The sequence below is a fragment of the Panthera leo genome, chromosome A3, assembly GCF_018350215.1.
Source record: "Panthera leo isolate Ple1 chromosome A3, P.leo_Ple1_pat1.1, whole genome shotgun sequence".
In the NCBI taxonomy this organism is placed as follows: domain Eukaryota; kingdom Metazoa; phylum Chordata; class Mammalia; order Carnivora; family Felidae; genus Panthera; species Panthera leo.
The window spans coordinates 96,318,491-96,326,863 of NC_056681.1; positions in this window are offsets into that span (position 1 = coordinate 96,318,491).

Here is an 8,373-nt window from a genome sequence, read left to right on the forward strand (position 1 = left end):
CATCTATTATCCCCTGACTCCCAAATCCGCAACACCTCTCCTCTGGACTCTGCTTGTGCTTAGATGTCTGAGAAGTACATCAAATTCAACTCTTCAAAAAACACAAAAGCCTCCGGAGCCTCCTCACACCCCCTCAGTGTCTCCAGTTATTCTCCAGCTCTGCGAATGCTCACCTCAGACTCTTCATTGCTCCGGCCGTGGCATTTCTACTCGCTATTTTACTCATTTACATTACTTTCTGGGCCTCTCTACTTGTGCATTTATATCTTCCAGGAAACACCGTTCTTTTTTCATGTCTTCACATTTCTTAGATTGAGATGAGTTTTACAGTTGATGCAATTTTACCATTGGGTCATAATTTAATAGGCAGAGTTTTAGTGGTAAGTTAAAAAAATTGTGTACCTGGTTTAGGTTCCACAAAATATGGTATTAACATTTATTGAGATTTTTCTCTATCCCAGGCATTATTTTTAAGCCTTAAGTAATATAATCTTTTTAAATTAGCCCCAAATTCAAATAACTGGTAAATGAGCCATGTTGTGATTCTAAACCAGTCTGATTCCAGAGTCCACTATTTTAACAGCCATAAAACATTTGTTGTTTGTGAGCCTGTTTTACAACTTTATAGAATCCCTTACGCCTTAGTTTTCCAAATTCCCTGACTATAAACATCACCTGGGATAAATAATGGCAATCCCAACTCCTGCCTTTGAGAACCTTTAGAGGAAGGGCATGTATGCTGTGTTTCATCAAAAGTTCCCAGGTGATTTGTATCTTCAGGCAAGTAGAGAAAACATTGCCATGACCCAGTTATTCTGGGGTAGTTCCTTTTTAGTCTTTAATTCCTCACCAACAAACAAAGTCCCAACATACAAACTATTGCAGACCATTGCTATTTACCTTGGGAGGAGATGAGTTTTTAATACTAGTTAACTGCCTCTTGAGATCTGAACTAAAGCCTACTTCAGGAGCTCATCCTTCACTATCTGGGAGGGATATTTCCGTTCTGCATCTTTGGAGACATCAGAACACCTTATAATTTATGTCACTTGGATCCCTGTTGAGAGCTACTTAATCACTAACATGGATCAAAGAATGATGCCTCTAAGGCACTTTGAGTTTTTCGTCTTTGAATGTGGGGGTCATCTGTTTATAAAAATGTCATGCCCTTCTTACATTGTTTTAAATATTTATTTTTGAGAGAGAAAGACAGAGTGTGAGTGGGGGAGGGGCAGAGAGAGAGGGAGACACAGAATCTGAAGCAGGCTGCAGGCTCTGAGCCATCAGCATACAGCCCAACATGGGGCTCAAATCCACAAACTGTGAGATCATGACCTGAGCTGAAGTCGGACACTTAACCAACTGAGTCGCCCAGGTGCCCCAAAATGTCATACACTTCTAAAAGCTATTTGATAAACACTGATCTCCTTCAAATATTTTCTTTTCTCCTTCCTATCCTTCACCCTCCATGTCTCTCTTCCTCTCTGGAAGTGTGTATATCCTGTGACTCGGAGACATAATGTGGATTTTATATTTTATAAGCTAGTGTAAGACCTGGCAATAATACCGATGGAAAGACTCTCAATAAGGTCACTGCATTTTATTTTGTACAATGGAATCTTTCCTATTTTAGTCTATTATTTAAATGAATACATGATAGTTTCCACATTCAATTCCATGCAGTATACTGAGCTAAATGTCATTAATCTGAAAGTCTGTACCAGGTGGAACTCAGCTGAACTTTTAGGTTCAAATCAAATCAATGTGAATGAAATCAAGTTTAGACTTTGATCTGACCTTGATTGCAAACAAGATTCTCTCAATTTGCCTGGGAAATTGTGCTTTCAAGAATCAAATTCATTTTCAAGCTTTATTTCTTTTCCCTCCTTCAACTCTATTTCCCTGAAGTCAAAATGAATCAAACCTAGCAGTGTCTTTTTTATTTTAATTGGATAATTTCAATTGACAGATTGAGTTTCAAAATTCTAGTTCTAATCTATTACACCTGAAAAACTGGAGAACTCCTTGTACAAAATTATCTAATAGAAAAGATTATTATTTGTTGAAAGAGTGGAAAACAATATAGGTTTGGTAGGTTTAGGAAAAAAATAAATAAAATTTAAAAATTAGTAATTAAGGGGCCTGGCTGGCTCCACCGGTATAGCATGCAACTCGTGATCTCAGGGTTATGTATTTAAGCCTCACACTGGGCACAGAGCTTACTAAAAATAATAATAATAAAGGCAAAGGAGTATTTAAAATTTTTTAGTTAATAGTCAAGGGCAGGGTGCCTGGGTGGCTCAGTCAGTTGAGTTTCCAACTCTTAATTTCGGCTCAGGTAACGATCTCATGATTTGTGTGATTGAGCCCCGTGTCAGGTTTCATGCTGACAACGAGGAGCCTACTTGGGATATTCCCTCTCTTTCTCTCTCTCTCTCTACCCCTCCCCCACTCATGTGCACACACTCCTCTGTCTCTCAAAACAAATAAATAAACATAAAAAAAAAACGAGTCAAGGGCAAAAATCTGCTGTGTTTATTTCAAAAGATCTCAGCTAACCTATATGTAAAATATGATATGTAACGTGATCTCCCTTTTAATAATGGTCTTCAAAAAGGAAAGATCAGGGATATGGGTCTTCAAAAATAAAAGTGAATTAAAACATGTGCCTTGCCCTCTGTATAATGAAAAAAAAAAAAAAACAAATAAACTGTTAATCACATTCTAAGTATGTGATGAACTTTAAGGTTTTAAGTTCCAGTTCCAGCCACCACCTGATGGACCGCCTAGTGCCTCGGCGCTCCTGCTCTCGGCTTGCTGCTGCTCCGCCCCGCACACCACCCAATTCCGCCTGCCCCAGCCAGAATCCCCATGCTCTGTGCGGGTGTGGTGGGGTGCATAGGACTTCTGCAGGTAGGACTTCCACGGGCAGCTCACCTGACTCTGTTCCCTTCCCGCAGGTGCTGTGAGTCCCCGCGAGATTTGGTTTGCACGCTGGGAAGTGGTCAAAGCTGAGTTTCAGCCTGTTTCCACCCTCCTCTGAGATCCCCATCCGTCTCCTGCCCTCCTGCCAGGCTGCGGTCACTTTAGAATTCTGCCTATCACGGGGATCATTTGATTAAGCCAATCCATCTAGGATAATCTCCCTTTTAAAAAGACAGTTTTGCCAAATAAAATAACCTAATCACAGATGTGATATCCCTTTCTATTTACGTATCACTCCCCACACTCCCTGGGAAGAATTATACAAGCAGTGGGTCATTGAGTTTCATTTTAGAATTCTGCTACCACATGCATTGTATAACCAAGTTGTAACTTTGCATTACAAAGTTTCCCATGAAACATCTGCAATTTTACTTTTAAACTAAGAATCAAAAAAAAAAAAAAGTAGGATTTTCTTTTATGATCAACCTGTTTCATTTCTTTAGTACCCAAAAAGATCTGCTATTATACATGAAACAATGAGTCATGGCAGAAACAAGCAAAACCTCATTATAATGTAAAACTCTCCAGCATTCTAGAGTTTGTTACCAATTAATAAGTAAAACATATAATCCTTGTTCTTGAAAATTCACATTGTTTTCTAGGAGAAGAGAGATAAATAGATAAGAATTTAAAGCTGGCATAAGAAAGTTTAGTGCATCAACAAATGTCTGTAAGTATATTATTAACTAAAAATGTGGTTGAAATGGCATTTTTATGAGGAGTACAATATATACTGCTAGGTAACAGCATTACAACAAAGTTACAAGCTTAAAACAATGCACTTTTATCACATGCTTTCAGCAGGTCAGGACTGCATGTCTTCTGCTTAGGTTCTCAGAATGTTCCAAAGTAATGCTGGGCTACATTCTCAACTGGAAGCTCAATTTGGGAAGAATCCACTGCAAGCTCACTTGGTTGCTGACAAGATTCATTTCCTTACAACTGTACTACTGAAGGCCTCAGCTTCTTTTTGGCTGTTGGCTTGAGGCTGTCCTCAGCTCTTAGATGCTGCTGAAATTCCATATCACGTGGACTTTTCCAACATGAACACTTACTTCAGTTAGGAAGAAAGGAGTCTGTAACATGAGTCTGCTAGCGAAACAGAATCTTACATAAAGTAATGCAATCACAAGAGTGATATCTCATCACCTTTGATATATTCTATTAGTTAGAAGTAAGATACAGAGGTAGTTAAGGACTATGGATTATATAAAGGAATTAACACCAGGACATGGGGATCATGGTGGGTGGGGGGACATTTTAGAATCCGTCTGTCACTATAAAATGAAAGTGGAAAAGTCACCATGGGATAAAGATGGATGAGAAGGAAAGAATAATTATGGGCTTTGAATGATAGGTAATGATTTGGAAAGACAGATCTGGAGGGTGGAGGGTGAGTATAATTTTGAGCCCTGATATACCAACCAACATCAACAGTCTTTGCTGTGGAAAATGTTACTGGCAACTACATCAAGCGGACGACAGCACCGATAGAGAAAACCTCTAAAAAGTCAAGATCAGAATAGTTCCGTTCATGTGCAGGTGCCCTAGAAGTCTGTCTCACAGATGATCTGAACTTCTGGTCCAATAAATCAGGCACGTCTCAGAGACTGTAGAAATTAAACACAAACCAAGTTAAACACAGTTTATTAACATAATTAATGAAGTTGATAGGTAGTTTAAGGAGTCCACCAGGTTGCAGTGGTAAAACTGACAGTATTTAACAATATCTTATTTACCATTTAATAATTGCCTTTCTTTTTTAGATTTCATTCTTAGATAATTTCTTTACATAGGGTAACAAAGATGATTTGCATGTTCCTCAGCTCACATCCAAATCAACAGAAGAATGTTACTGTCCCAGAGTCCAAAGTCATCCCTGAAAAAAAAACATAGATTTATCCTTCATAGATTAAATAAACCTTTCTACATCAATGACCTTATCTTGTGGGATGGAGAAATATAATTGGCTAGATAGCCTGCATCAGGTATTTTTTTTCAAAGGAAGACTCTGTCATCTGATTTGCAACTTCAAAAGCTGAGAGAAAATAAGTAAACTTCACTGTTAAAAAAAAAAAATGACAAACCATCCCCTAAAAAATGTAATAGGTATTATGATAAAGTCATCATAATATTTATATTTATTTGCTCTAAATGTTTTCACTTATTAAAAAAAGTTAAATTTAAAAATTCATCTGAATAATAATCAGGAATTCTCAGCAGCACGTGAACATACTTTGTAAAGTCTAAAGTAGCCTAAACATGTTAGTTTATGTCAGCTATTTTTATTAAATTTTTTAAATTGGTAAATTTAAGGATTTTTATTCAATATAAGGATATTGATATAGAATTTCAGTGTGACTTTTAGACAAAATTCAATATAATAACATATATAACAGTAATGGATGGATTTTTACCCACAGCATCTCCCCCTATCGTGAACTTCTTATCATAACTAACCATACTTCTCTCTAAAGAGTTGAATTATTAGCCTCCGGTATATTCTCTGCTGGAGTGTATCTGCTGAACAATATTATTTGTTTTATAAAGAAATCTCCAGAAGAAACTCCACAAAATTTCCAAGAAAATGAAATGATACTTAATTTGGTAGTCGTGGAGTTCATTTTTATTTTTAAGCACAAGTGAATATATTGGGTATCAAATAATCGGTAAAAAATAATATTTCATTTTTTTCTTTCTCAATTTATTGGTTTCTGTGTAGCGGTTTTCAGAATTTTTTCTACTTTATCTTAAATTGTCCCTGTAATAAATATTCTAATTAAATCCAAACCAAATCAATATGAATTTATTCATTTATTTACAAGGTATTCTATATAAGTTCATCCACATGGATGGGTGGATGCCATATAGTGCATGGAACCATTATACCTTCTGTTTGGCCAGAGACATACTAGATTTATTCATGCTGTCCCAGAAAAATTCCTAAAAGCCCCTCCTTTCACTTTCACTGGGTTATATGATAAATTATATGGTCTCCCTAGTCCTGCAAACATGCCATATGCTCTGAGATTGCTACTGGATTATTATTTTTTAAATCCTAAATGTCATAATTTTATCTGTAACTATTTTATAAGGACACTTGAAAATATCAGGCAGATTAGTAGCACAACACAATAATAACAATCCTCAATACCAATACATATCCAACCAGTGTTCAAAATACCTCAAATGTTTAGTATATTTACAGCTTGTTTGACTCAGGATCCAGATAGATTCTTTACATTGCAATTGGCTTATATGGCCCTTTGCAGTAGCTTTACTCTATATTTATCTCCAGGGATGTCTGGAGCCATACTAATGACTATTGATCAGGATAAGAAGGAAATGCCCTAGCTAGCTAAACAGTTGAACTATTTAATGTCCCAACACTCACCTGGAAGGACTCTGCGCCAGTTTACCCACAGTGATAATTGTTAAGGGTAGAGACTGATGATCATAACTAATTTGTCTGGTTATACAGTTTGATTTTGGCTCTGTGACCGATAAGGTATAGAAGATTCCTCACTAATACGTGACTTAGCTTCCCTGAGACCAAGATATCTCACATATATCTTGACAGTTCATAATCTAAAGAAGTGAATCTGGTACACCTGAAAAACGACATTGAAGCCTGCACCTGAAAGTGTGTCTGGACTTTCTTTCTCCTGGTATATTGAATTCCTTGTCTTTATAAAAGCATTAATTAGGTATACCATGGTAGGCCATTGTGAGTCTTTTCAATTAGTTGGAATGATGCCTAATTACTGCAGTAATAGTAGCTGCCATTGATGACTACTGCTTAACTCCATTACATTGTTAAAAGCTAAAGAGGGTATTATTAAAATTTTTACATACCTTATTTACTTACTGGATAACACACATCTGTAATTTAAAAAGTTTCTTGATCTATTATTTAGTTACCATGAAGTACAGTTGGTAATACAAGGTAAATGGTATGTTCCTTTTTTTAAACAGTTTTCAAATTTGTGAGTTATTTCCCTTGTAATTGTTAGCAGGACTATAGGTTGTTAAACTGAGGGCCTCAGTTCCTCACTGGCCATTGGTCAGAGGCCTCTTTTAATTTCTTTCCATTAAGCCTCTCCAGTAAGGCAGCTCACTTCATCAAAATGTGCAACTGAGAAAACAGCAGAGACAGCGAACAAGATGAAATTCCCAATCATTTGAAACTGTGTCACAGAAGTGATGTCCCACCACCTTTACTGTAGTCTGCTGGTTAGAAGCAAGCTGTTAGAATCAGCCCGTACTAAATTAGGGGTATGACACAGGGCTTAAAAACCAGGAGATGGGTACCATCTTGGAAGTCTGCTCATCACACATGTATCCACATACAGTCAGAGATTCAGAGAATATATTGGGAATTAGAATGAAGAGAGTTAATACTCTAAGAGTTTATGAATAAATATTTTTAGAAGAAATGAATGATATAAATCCATAGTCAGAAAAAAATATCTATAAAACAAGATAAATGCACTGTAAGCCACAAGCCACAAAAAGACACAATGTAATCAAAACTATAAAACACCAAAAACAAAGAGATTCTTTAAAAGATTAATGATGGATCGCCAAGGATTAATATTTGTGGTGACAGCAGATTTCACATCAGCAACAATGAAAGTTAGAAAAAAGTAAAACAGTATCATCAAAGATATGAGCAAAATTTCAATTTAAGATTCTATGTCTGGGCACCTGGGTGACTCAGTCTGTTAAGTGTCTGATTCTTGATTTCAGCCCAGGTCATGATCTCACGGTGAGACTGAGCCCTGTGTTGGGCTTGGCACTGGGTGTGGAGCCTGCTTCAGAGCCTGCTTTAGACTCTCTCCCTCTTCCTCTGCCCCTCCCCTGTTTGTACTCTCTTACTCTCTCTCAAAAGATTAAAAAAAAAAATTGTCAAATAAAACTATATTTCATGACAAATGGTGATGTGTTTCATTTATTTATTGTAGGAATTTCTAATGTATATATTTCAAGAAAAAGGAAAATTATTCCCAATAAAGGGTAAAATAAGAAGGAATAAGTTGCAGTGAGAAATATTAGCAAATTAGCTAGTAAATGTTGACATAAATCTAACCTCATTTTTGTGGTAAATAATAATTATAATAAATTTTAAAAAATAAGACTTGCTTGACAAGAGCAAACAATTCAGGAGGAAGTTAATAAAAACATTCTTCTGAGATCCATATATTAATTGTAAGAAGAGTTAAATATTGATTAACTTTAGATTTTGTTTCAGACATATGGTAAAAATTTAGAGTACCCATTAAAATAATGGACATAGAGGTAAAATTAGTACTAGAAAAAACAAAAGATGATATTACAGAAAGAAAAAAATCAATGGAGAAAAAATGCATGACATCAAATCATCATTAT